Source organism: Staurois parvus, unplaced genomic scaffold, assembly GCF_062004578.1.
Source record: "Staurois parvus isolate SC_StPar_1 unplaced genomic scaffold, SC_StPar_1.0 ptg000673l, whole genome shotgun sequence".
In the NCBI taxonomy this organism is placed as follows: domain Eukaryota; kingdom Metazoa; phylum Chordata; class Amphibia; order Anura; family Ranidae; genus Staurois; species Staurois parvus.
The window spans coordinates 1,364,033-1,377,319 of NW_028318469.1; the positions used below are offsets into that span (position 1 = coordinate 1,364,033).

Sequence of the window (13,287 nt, forward strand, 5' to 3'; positions counted from 1 at the left end):
GAATTGTACATGCCCTACTAATAGTAGATCTGTACTAAACAGGTTATATTTGTAGTAGGTAGTTGTAATAAGCACTCTTTTCTTTTGTTATATAAATTCTTTATTTTTAAAGACAAGGACAGAATTACATCACATTTCAGTAGATGGTGACAGTACATGGTGTCATAATGACCAATAATTATGCCGAATAGTCTGTCTTGTAGTTATTGATGAATTGTACTTGCCCTCCACGTAGTAAATGTGAACTAAACAGGACATATTGTAGGAGACAGTTCTAATAATCACCCTTTTCTTGCAGTGACAGGCCCTATTAGCAACACCCACCTGTAAGTCACAGGCCTCCCTACTCTGTGACAGTGAGACCCCCAGAGTCAAGCTTGTGAGACTGCTATTTGTTCTGCTAGCTGATAAGAAAAGCCTTGTTCTCAATAGAAGCTGAATGGACTCTCTGTACTGTGAGAGAGAAGGGTGGAGAGAGAGTTGTTATAGAGGAGGGGCGGGCTGGGGGATGGCGACATTGGCTGTGTCATTTTAAGTCATTCTTCAGTTAGGAAGAAAGTCTTTTGCTCTGTTTTGTAGCAGTATTAAAATTACTTTTTGTCTTTTTCTATAGTGATGTATACATAAGCAATGAAAGTAAACATTGGAGAAGGCGAGATAAGAAGGCAATAAGGGAGGGGTGCCAGTAGACAGAGTGCGAGAGCAGTGGCAGAAAAAGACAGCATAGTGTACTAAAGTTTCATCTCTCTGGGCAGACCTACAGAATAATTGCTAGATAATTGCAAAATGATTCCCTTATCGTGTATGTGGACTGCTGCAAACATGGGAAAGAACATCTGACACTGGGAAGAACTTACAGCCTGCTCCAGAGACTCCAGTAAGAGAGGTAAGTGAGATTTGTTCATAGTACATAGTGGTACAAGCGTGTGGGCTAACTGCTGTTTGGGAAGCCTTTTACACATCAAATAAATGTACAGAACAAAGGCAAGTTAAAAGCATGTTGTTGTACTCACTTCCCACCTCAATTCACATAACTTTAAAGTAAAGCTAAACTCTGGTTTAAAAAAAAATATATATTTAACTATGTATTCATAACTCAAAAAGTCTCTTCTTTTGCCGGCAGTTTTCATCAAATCTCCAAATTCTTTTTTTCGTTTTTGTTTTGTTTTTTTTTTGTTTGTTTTTTTGTTGTGCTCTGATTTCCTGTTAGAGAGTGGCTACGTTTGTTCTCCTTGGTCCCACTGTATATAGAAACCTAGTCACCCATTTTTGCAGAGATGGAGTAGGGACTATGGGATTTGTAGTATACATAGAACAGAGCACATGACTGCAACTAACATGCATTGCTTGAACCAGATCCATTGATTAGTGAATGTGTATGGAGAAGAAGCATATTGTTTATTGTTCCTTTAACATAAGGATCTTTATTTGCAATCATCTATTTTTTTAAATTTCATTGGACTCAACAAAAAATAACTCATAACTTATGAGTCTGTATGTTACCTTTGTGAACTCAATACCTGTAGTATATTCAGCAGATTCAAAAGAACAAAGAAAAAAGGACAAATATGATATTGCTGATTCACATCTAAAACAACAGTTTGAATAACAGGTTAAAAAATAAACTATACATTTAAAATGATGTCTTTAAAGACAGTTTATAAGAAATGTCAGGTCAATGTAGTACTATAAAGGATAAGTATCACTATGACATGATTGACTGACACACATTTGATTAATTTTGTATTAAGCTCAAACAAATGAATCCAAATCTAGAGTAAAAAAAATGTACAGCTAGGAAGCATTATGTTGTGATAGTTTCATGTAACAGAGAAAGATTACAATAATATGAAGGGTTACATTTCAATACAGTGTTTGCTTTAACATCTGTGAAATAAAAGGCAGGTAATGGTGGTTTAAAAAAGAGAGAATTGCAAATTAAGAAAAAGAACATTATGGACTTTATAGGCACTATAACAATGGTTCATAAAATATAACACTTTATTGAACATACACAAACATAAATAGTAAATAGTTATAATAATAAATATAGGCTCACAAGAGCTTATAGCTATGCGCTTATGTGTTGGTGAATTTTGAGTTAATTAAATTAAATTAAAACCATAAGAATAAATTATATAAATTTAATCAAAAGAAAAATTATGTATACAAGTGAAATTAAATTAACAAAGGCAGCTGTTATAAATGATAATAAATGTATAAATCTATGAGTATAGTTGACCCTCATCATAAGCAGCGCTCAATTGTATAAACCAAACTGTGAATCAAAAATAATATTAATATCAATAAATATAAATGGAAAATAGAGAGGACACGGTGCTTCCACCACGGTATATCAGAGTGAAAAATGCACGCAGTCCAGTCCACCTTATCAGTCTTAAATAATTTCTGTATTCCAACAAATCCACTCCAACACCTTTGTGATCTTGCAGTGATTAGCACCCCATCAAAATGGACACTCACCAGTGGAAAATTTTAATAAATGAAGCACAAAAACACAAGTAAAACATTGGTAAATGTTGCTACTGCTTCAAAGGTGTAATAGCATCTCATTGCACACAGCGCCACTACCAACTTCCGCATAGGGAGGTCATGTGGTGTCGGTTGTGAGGACACAGCTGGACCAAGAGACAGGTAAGTGTCTGTATTTTTAAAGTCAGCAGCTACAGTTTTTGTGGCTGCTGACTTTTATTTATTTTTTTCCAGGTGGAACTCTGTTTTAATGTGGTAACATCGTAATGAGATATCTAAAAACTGTAGATTTAATGTGCTTTAATGTGGTAACATCGTAATGAGAGATCTAAAAATCAGTAGATATAGATTATAAAAATAGTTTATAAGATAAAGTTTCATTAATGCTCTGAGGGCATGTGGCATTTAACCGTTCAATCCAAAACACTTCTTTTTGCAATATGCGTTTATCCCAGTTACCCCCTCTGGGATCCTTGGGAATTACTTCCAGTACCATAAATTAAACCATAGTGGTGTCAACTCTGTGGTAGAGGTCTAGGTGCCTACTAACTGGGTTGATCATTTTGCCATTAACAGAGTAATAGATGTGGTCATTTAATCTAGACCGTAACTTCCTGATAGTCTTGCGAACATAGAAGGCCCTACATTTGCAGGTCTCCATTACGTAAGGTAAATGATTTGCCTAACTTGATCCAAGTCATTGGTTGCATTTAAACATCCCTGCAAAGTGGGCTTTAGTATATGTTGGGTAGAGCATGTAATGGCTCTTAGCGAGTTTGTCACGTAGAGACGTAGCTTTCCTAAATACAATTTCAGGGTAATTACTGATGTATTTCTTCACAGTGGGGTCCTCCAACAGCAAATGTCAATGGTTTTGTAAAACTCCATGTAGGACCTGGTGTTGAGATGAGAATTTAGTAATAAATTTTACCCTATGTTGAGAATTATCACGCCTGGTGGATCAATACAGAAGAGAAGTTTTTGATTGTCCCAAAGCTCTATGGTATGCTTTGCATAAGAGTGATTTAGAATATCCTCTTAACAAAAGAGTAGTTGGTTAGCCTGAATCTTAAAATCCCTGTCATGAGTGCAATTATGTCTGGTACGAACGTATTGTGCATACGGAATACTCCATACTTAGGCAGGAGGGTGGGCAATTGCAGCTTGCAAGATTGTATTGTCAGCTGTTGTTTTATGATAAAGGGTAATTGTTAGACAATTATTCTGATCTTTGTAGATCTGTAAATCCAAAAAGGTAATAGTGGACTCATGATAATTCAGTGTAAATTTGAGATGAAAGTGATTAACATTAAACTTTTCCACAAAGGTTTTTAATGATTCGACAGAGTCTGTCCAGATAATGAAGATATATATATATATATATATATATATATATATATATATATATATACCAACATAACTAATGATCAAGATAATTACCCATGGCTTCATTAGAAAAAAGATCTCGTTCCCACCCCCCAAGTAGAGATTAACGTAGGCCGGGGCACAATAAGTGCCCATGGCCATGCCCTGCACTTGGAGGTAGTGGGACACTTTGAATATATATACTGGCCCTTTCAGGCCGATTCAGGTGCTTCCATACCAGGACAATAACCAGTGGTCCTACTATGTTCAACTAACGGGGAGGTTAGTTACATTGCTTAATTTATATTGGTATTAACCACCTAGGAGGGCTTCACTATACTATCATCAATCTTCTCATACCTTTTTACGCATCAGGTACTGTCATAGGTTATGTGGCTCGCCCCTCCGACATTGTTGGGACCCCCTCATCGATTGGCCCCTCACGGTGTTATCAGACGCTTCCCTCCATCACCTTTGTGCAGGTGTATGTATTTGGAGTTACTGTATCTATCTCATTACCATCTGTTTTGATATGTGTACATTGAATATTGTACATAAGATGTTGGTTTGCTTATCAATGCAATTTTATATATTTTTTCTATATAGAAGTCTGTTTACAGCTCCTGAAGAAGCGATATCATCGCCAAATATGTTGAGCCATTATTACTATGCCCTCTCTTAGTTATTGCCGAGATGTGGCATATTTTTGCAACTGTGGGATTTACTAGTAGAATATAAATCTGCCGTGTTTATATATTGTTGCATGTTACAGGTTTTGAATATATTCTGTAAAAAAAATGTTTATATATGTACCGTATTTACTATTTATGTATGTTCAATAAAGTGTTATATTTTATGAACCATTGTTGTAGTGCCAATAAAGTCCTTAAGGTTCTTTTTCTTCACTTGGAGCTCTGTTAGGAGCTTATTTCTCTAATCTCAATGCTAAAAAAGAGAGAAGTTAAAATGTGATTGGTTGATAAGCCTCATGAACAGAAACTCTTTTAGAGGCATTTTTACGTTTTTATTTGCCTCTAAACATAGCTCTGTTTCAGCCAATGTGCTCCTGTACATTGTGACATTTAGATTCATATTTTAGAGCTTTGTTCAAGAGAAAAATAAAAATAGAATAGAATGAGTTTATGAACATATGCTTTTAAACGCCATACACTTGCAAATGCATGTAATTACATATTAAACATTTGGATTTTTCTACCAGATCCTGGCTGAAAGATCCAGCATTGGTAGGAGTATTTTAACTGCTTTCCCATCATCCTATAGCAGAAATACTGCTACAGGGTGGCAGGGGTGTGCAAAATCACGTATATATTCATGGCCTCGTCTGTCAATCACCAGGTCCCGGCTGGTGATTACTCGCCGGCATCCGGTGATCGCCGAGTATTACCAATTCAGTTATCTTCCCTGTCAGCTCCAGCATACTGCTTTGTATGGCTATGCATAGCAGAGCCATTCAAAGCAGTGTGCTTACAATTGCAAGCACAAACACAGCTTACTGTGAAACAGCACACAGTTAACCCTTTGATCGCCCCACATGTTAACCCCTACCTGCCCAGTGCCATTAGTACAGTGTCAGTGCTTTTTATTAGCACTGATCACTGTATGTCTGTCACTGGGATGTCAGTGACACCAAGTCAGTTCCCCCCAGTGTCAAAATGCCCGCCACAGTCCCGATATAAGTTGCTGATCGCTGCCATTACTAGTGAAAAAAAAAATTAAATTCCAGTATCTATACCGCCATTTGTAAATGCTATAACTTTCATGTAAAAAATTTTTACTGGACATGATTAATAGCAAAAAGACAAAAATATAGTTTTTTTCTCAAAATTGTTGGTCTTTATATTTTATAGCACAAAAAATTAAAAAACACACAGGCGATCAAATACCACCGTAAGAAATCTCTATTCGTGGGGGAAAAAAAATTAATTTGGGTGCAGCGATGCATGACCACGCAATTGTCAGTTAAAGTACCGCAGCGCCGTAACACAAAAAATGGTCTGGTCAGGAAGGGGGGTAAATCCTCAGGAGGGCAAGTGGATAATAAGCCCTTGTACATGAAGTATTATGCATAGCTGGTTTTGGAACCTTATCAATTATTTTTGCAGTACTGTTTGATGATAATTTATGGAAATTTGATTTTCATTATTGCAACTAATCAGTTTTTGTGGCTCATTAATTCATTAGAATCTAAATCAATAAACATAAAATACAGCTGGTTAACTCATCCTACAGTCTATTTTCTTAATTTAAATTTATATCAGACACATGTATTACTTTTTTATTGCTTGAATGCTTTGAAAGGAATTTCCAAAGCAGCGTGTTTTACTATGTATATTGAATTGTTTTCAGGAATTATATTTTAAAACATAAGTTAATGTTATCCAGCTATTCTACATATGGAAAGTCCACCACAAGCTGCCATACACAGCTCAGATTTCTGCTGATTCTTACTGAATTGGATGGAATTTGAGCCATGGATGCCACTCTGGGCACCACCTGGCTTGAATAAAGTCGATTGTTCAATCAGCTTGTGTTGAAGGAACTGGGTGGAAAATTGTTGGCCTGAACAGTGGCCACTCTGCAGGTATTCTGACAGTCACTGGTGCTTGCTATCAAAATGGAATAGCAGGGAATTGAAGTCATCTATCTGTGTTCTTTAGCCTGCAGACTGAAGGAAAGAGATCGATACATGTACTGTATGGTTAAAATTAGTTCGCTTTACAGGGTATCTAATTTTTTTCAGTTTTTGATAGAGTGGTGGGGGTTATAACCCCTGCCATGTTTTTATTTTATCTTTGTGCCTGCTGAGGACATTTGCTCTCTCAGTCTGTTCTGGTGTCACTAAGATTGGAAGATTTTAAAGCTAACTCAGAATTTAGTTAGGGGGGGGGGAGCACCTGATGTTCAACTTTAAAATGTGATCAGAGCGGGAATGGATGTAAAATCTTCCAATGGGGACACTTATCCTGGTAAAAGGGACGATATCCCATTCCATCCAGAATTAAAAAAAGTTTTGGATTTAGATATATTCTGTAAATGCAAAACTGTTGTTTGGTTTTGGATGGGATGAGTCCATCATCAGATAAAGAGCTGCAGGTACTTACTTTGGGAGGCTTCCTTTCACTTTCTGTTGAGTCTCCAGGACAGGAAGTGAAATCTCCCAAGACAAAAACAGCAAAAAAAAAAAAAACTGAGAGAGGTTTAAACTTTTCATTACTCTTTCCAAAACTAATAATTAGCTTGGCTATACTTACACTTTATCTTCAGTTTTTTACATAATTCATAGAAATATGTCAGATTAAGCATGGCTTTAAGTGCTTTTCTGAGCAGACAGCAAACTCTTGCTAGCACCTCTGTGTGCTGCAACTTCCATGGCAGTATATAGAGAGGTGCAGAATATCCTCCTTCCTGCAGGTGGTGCTGTTCAACTGGCCACTGTGCAGAGGGAATGCAGTTTGAGAGGACCTTTGTTCCTCTGAAGCCTCTGTAGGTGTCATTAGAGGATCAACTGTCTGATTGGGCGCTGCTGCCCTGGCTGACCTCCATGGCCATCTTTAGTGAGGGCAATGCTACTAAATAGTACTGTCCCACTGTGCTTAGCGTGTATTTGTGCAGTGGATAGAGTAGGGACAGGATCCCCGCTGGTTAGGAACAGTGTAATTAGTGCTTTGTCGAGGAGGGACAAAGCAGGGATCCCACTTCTGCCTCCACCACCTGGAGACAAGGATTTTTCTACCAGTCTACCAAGTGTACCTGTATCGCTTCTCTACCTATCAGCTCCCCTTTTCACTCTTCCAAGTATCTGCTCAAGTGCAGAAACAGTGTTAAAGTATCACCAACATTGTTATGAGCTGATGTATCTGAGTTCTGGTGGTATCCGGGCTCTGTGCCATATTGTTTGGGACTGCTTTTCCACCAAATAATAATGGTGCCACCTTCTTTGGTCTCTGTGTACATTTACTCAATTTTGGGTGCCAGTTTGCCCCATTCAAAAATAGGATGGATAAAATTTAATGAATAATAATTTATTTGAATGACTATGGGTTTGCCTAATTAAAAGAGACTTATGGTATATGTTTAGAGTTGCAGAGTCACAAGTTCAGTATTTTGTGTTCCCACAACACTGGATTACCAACCACCAGCAAATTTTACACAGCTGATGTACTCAAACGATTTCATACCAAAGCCTTGTTCCATGTTTGTTTTTCCGTGTGTTCAGACATTCTATGGAATGTTCCTTTAACCACTTGAAGACAAACAGTGTAAATGCCTAAACAATGTCAACAAAGTACATTGGATGTACTGTATGTTGTACACTAATAATAAAAATGTGAAAAATATACAAATCACAAATAATAGCGCAAACCAAATCACACAACTAAATATAACCACCACCAAATAAGTGCATATTAATAGTGCAAACAAAAAATCAAATAGGGAATCTCAATATAGTCCATTCAGAAAAGTCCATATAAACATGATCCTCAGTAAATGAAGTAATGAGATCCTCCTTCATAAGCAATGTGGTATTCAGTGCTCAAAAACACCCCATCAAAATGCACACTCACCATGTGCTAGTAATTAACCAGCATGTCAGTATATATCCAGCATTCACCAAACAGACTTCAAAGGACGATCCTCATGTGTTGGTAATTACTCAGCATACTATTGTGTATCCAGCATATCACCAAACAAACTGCAGAGAAGATCCTCTCATATCCAGATTAGCACATGTGGGTAAAGAAAATATTCGCCATAGTGCAGTATCATCCAACAAATTTATTGCCAAACAAACCCCCTTTAAAATCACACTCACAATGAGCAAATAAAAACAAGGCGTTTTGTTATATCAGAGCTCCAGTCTCTGCATCCTGTGTCTCACCAGCCAGCCCGCATTCAAGATGGTAATAGTGCGATCACGTGATCCAGACACGTGCATCAGCATGAGTAGTGACGTCACAGGAAGGCCACACACGCGTTTCGTCCAATGACTTCTTCCGAGGGAATCTGAATGGACTATATTGAGATTCCCTATTTGATTTTTTGTTTGCACTATTAATATGCACTTATTTGGTGGTGGTTATATTTAGTTGTGTGATTTGGTTTGCGCTATTATTTGTGATTTGTATATTTTTCACATTTTTATTATTATTTTGAGTTTTTTAATAATAGCAGCATCCAGTGAGTGTATTTCCTCTCTTTATTACATTGGTGCAATGATGTTGGTATAATAGAAGTGTAGTATTTATTGGAACATTTCTTTGGTAACTAACTTTTTAGTGATATGTTGTACGCTATGTTCCTCCTCCCCTACAGCTGCTTTTCCTGACTCTCTTGGCTGGGATTTGCTCTGTAGGTTTCTCCAGCTCCTATATTAATTTTTTGAATACTGTCCAGAAGCTTAAAGCCTAACTCTAGGTTTCTAGTGACTTTAACCTGAAACTAGACCCATCAATTTAACAGTTTCAAAAAGCAGATACATACCCGATATCTGTCAGGAATGTAACTATCACATTTGCTTGTGCTCTCAACCAAACTGTCAAACCATCAAATGGCTGGTGTCATGACTGATCACATGTGCAACATTATGGCAGTTCAATATTAAACAAAGTCTTCCATTGCTGAAAAAGATAGGAGGGTTTAGTTCTGCTTTTAATAGTTTGTTTGGACCAAGCTGGTGCAAGAGGTGCCTGCTGGGAGAGCTGTATAACCACTTGAGCTCTGGAAGGTTGTACCCCCTTCACAATAAGGCATTTTTTGCTATTTAGCCCTGCTCTACTTTAACTGGTAATTGTTCGGTCATGCAACACTGTACCCAAATACATTTATATAATTTTTTTCACACAAATAGAGATTTCTTTTGGTGTATTTGATCACCACTGGATTTTTTATTATATAAAGGAAAAAAGACAAAAAAAGTGAAAAAAAACTATATTTTTTACTTTCTGTTATAAAACATATCCAGTAAAAAAATTGAAAAAATCTAATTTCTTCATAAATTTGGCCAAAATGTTTTCTGCTATGTCTTTGGTTAAAAAATCCCAATAAGTGTATATTGATTGGTTTGTGTGAAAGATATAGTGTCTGCAAATTATGGTATACACAGCGGATATAAAAAGTCTACGCACCCCTGTTAAAATGTTAGGTTTCTGTGATGTAAAAAAATGAGACAAAGATAAAAACTCAGTTGAACAACAAACTGAAATCTTTTAGGTGGAGGGAAGTAAACATAAAAAACTAAAATAATATGGTTGCATAAGTGTGCACACCCTTAAACTAATACTTTGTTGATGCACCTTTTGATTTGATTCCAGCACTCAGTCTTTTTGGGTATGAGTCTATCTGCATGGCACATCTTGACTTGGCAATATTTGCCCACTCTTCCTTGCAAAAACACTCCAAATCTGTCAGATTACGAGGGCATCTCCTGTGTGCAGTCCTCTTCAGACAACCCCACAGATTTTCCATCGGATTCAGGTCTGGGCTCTGGCTGGGCCATTCCAAAACTTTCATTTTCTTCTGGTGAAGCCATTCCTTTGTTGATTTGGATGAACGATTTGGGTCATTGTCATGCTGAAAGATGAAGTTCCTTTTCATGTTCAGCTTTGTAGCAGAAGCCTGAAGATTTTGTGCCAATATTGACTGGTATTTGGAACTGTTCATAATTCTCTCTACCTTGACTAAGGCCCCAGTTCCAGCTGAAGAAAAACATCCCCAAAGCACGAAGCTGCCACCACCATGCTTCACTGTGGGTATGGTGTTCTTTTGGTGATGTGCAGTGTAGTTTTTGCGCCAAACATATCTTTTGGATAAAATTCAACCTTGGTTTCAGACCACATGCTTTTGGGAGACTTCAGATGTGTTTTTGCTAAATTTATCCAGGCTTAGATGTTTTTCTTCATAAGAAAAGGCTTCCATTTTGCCACTCTACCCCATAGCCCAGACATATGAAGAATATGGGAGATTGTTGTACCACACAGCCAGTACTTGCCAGATATTCCTGCAGCTCCTTTAATGTTGCTGTAGGCCTCCTGGCAGCCTCCCAGACCAGTTTTCCTCTCGTCTTTTCATCAATTTTGGAGGGATGTCCAGTTCTTGGTAATGTCACTGTTGCGCCATATTTTCTCCACTTGATGATGACTGTCTTCACTGTGTTCCATGGTATATCTAATGCCTTGGAAATTCTTTTGTACCCTTCTCCTGAGTGATACCTTTTAACAATAATATCCCTCTGATGCTTTGGAAACTCTCTGCGGACCATGGCTTTTGCTGTAGGATGCGACTAAGAAAATGTCAGGCAAGACCTACTAGAACAGCTGATCTTTATTTGGGTTTAATCAGAGGCACTTTAAATGATGGCAGGTGTGTACTGACTCCAATTTAACATGATTTTGAATGTGATTGTTTAATTCTAAACACAGCTACATCCCCAGTTATAAGAGGGTGTGCACACTTATGCAACCACATTATTTTAGTTGTTTATGTTTATTTCCCCCCCTAAAAGATTTCAGTTTGTTTTTCAATTGAGTTGTACAGTTTATAGGTCACATTAAAGGTGGAAAAGGTTCTGAAATTATTTATCTTTGTCTATTTTTTTTACATCACAGAGACCTGACATTTTAACAGGGGTGTGTAGACGTTTTATATCCACTGTATACTGGAGCTTGTATTTATTTTTTTATACTAGTAATGGTGATGATCAGCAACTTATAGATAGGGTGGGCAATCTGATACTAACTGACGCTGGCTGGAAGGTACACTAACTGACTAACACTGACATCACCAGTGACACTAATACAGTGATCAGTGATAATACAAAATGCTGTCACTGTACTAATGACAATGGCTGGGAAGGGGTAAAAATCTAGGGGTGATCAAAGGGTTAACTGTGTGCCTAAAAATGTGTAATGTGTGCTGCTTTATACTACATATCTGTTTGTTTCTTCTCACTCACAGGGAGGTTTGTATTATATGAATAAATCCAAGATCTCCCCTGATTTGCTGTGGAAGAGCACCTCAGCCAACCAGAGCAATGCCCTGTATTAATTGATGAAATACAAGGCATCCTGTGAACTGTTGACCAGTGCTCAGCCTAACTTGATTTTGTTCTGGAAGCGGGATGGGAAGCAACCATTCCGCTGCAGGAACACAGCACTGAATACTGTATGTAGTCGATGCTACATGCTGCCTATATATCGCTCCCAGCAGGCACATCTGTTAGTGAACCAAATAATTTGTTTGGATCACCTTGGTCCAAACAAATTATTTAAAATTGCAAGAAAACTAAAGTTAGGCTTTAATTGAGAAATACCATATAAGAACATTACTGTTCCGTGGTAGTTACTCTGCTTCATTATTGTTCAGGTTAAAGGGGTTTGATCTGCATTTAATCTCAGTAATGTAAAAACAAAAAGACAATTACCAGTAAAAAAACAAAAATTGTCAAAAAAATTGTTCTTAATTTAGTTTTTAGGGTTAGAGTTAATATTTAAACGTTTTCACTTTTATTTGCTTTGTTTGATAACTTTTTATTATCTCATTTTTTTTAATTCTTTATTTTACATTTTAGAAGTACATACAGATGGTGCAAACTCAGAAAGCTGCTGCATAGCAAGCAATACAAAAATGACATGTACATTGCCTCCTATCCTGCCCAGTATTGACAGCGTCGCCATAGGATCACATTTTGAAAAATTTAAAACAATGCCTTTATTTAATTTTGAATATCTTTGCCACACTTCCTAGAAGAATTTTTAATTTTAGTGTTAATGTAAATAGGAAAAATTACAGAATACAGTAATACTTTTTTATGTTTTTTTCTATACAGTATCACAAGTTGTTTAAAATAACACTGGTCAGTGTAAAAAAAGTGCATATTTTACTTTTGTTACTTTTTTTGTCTATAGATTGATCCCCTATGTCAGCCAGAGGGAGGAGGGATGACTGGCATAGTTAGTTTAAAATATAACTAAAGGAAAAACATTTTTTTTTTAGTTTTGAATGGAGTGGCGGGAGATTAGAACAGTTGGCAGTTTTCATTGCTGCCTCCTTTTAAGGAGATTCACCCTCTCTATTTGTCCTGTTTACCATTATCATTGACAGTGAAAGTAAAAGAAAATCCCAAATTTTGGGTTATCCCCAGAAAAGTAATACAGGGAAAATCTTCCAATGAGAACACTAGTTTTGGGGGTCCGTTCATTTGCATGGATTTCCTCTCACTTCCTGTTTGGCTGTGAGACAAGAAGTGAAGGGAAATCTCTACAATGGAACATATATGGCAAAAAAAAAAAAAAATCTGACGGGTTATAATTCTTCCTTGCACTGTCCAAAATGGAAAAAAGTTTTGCCTATAGTTCTACATTAATTTCATGATCCCCTATGTCAGTTAACGGGAGGAGAGGAGGTAGCGAT

At 37.0% G+C, this 13,287-nt stretch overlaps 1 protein-coding gene across 3 annotated transcripts in view; it reads left to right on the top strand.

Annotated features, from left to right (window-relative positions):
* The first annotated feature begins 513 nt into the window (after nucleotides 1-513).
* GAL3ST1 (galactose-3-O-sulfotransferase 1) overlaps nucleotides 514-13,287 on the top strand; it is an 89,033-nt gene continuing 76,259 nt past the window's right edge. For 2 of the 3 annotated variants that reach the window (XM_089652212.1, XM_089652213.1), the window contains exon 1: nucleotides 515-886. The gene's annotated coding sequence lies outside the window, so the exon portion shown is untranslated. Of the gene's footprint in view, nucleotides 887-13,287 lie in introns of all 3 variants that reach the window. The other variant, XM_089652214.1, reaches the window with a different exon arrangement.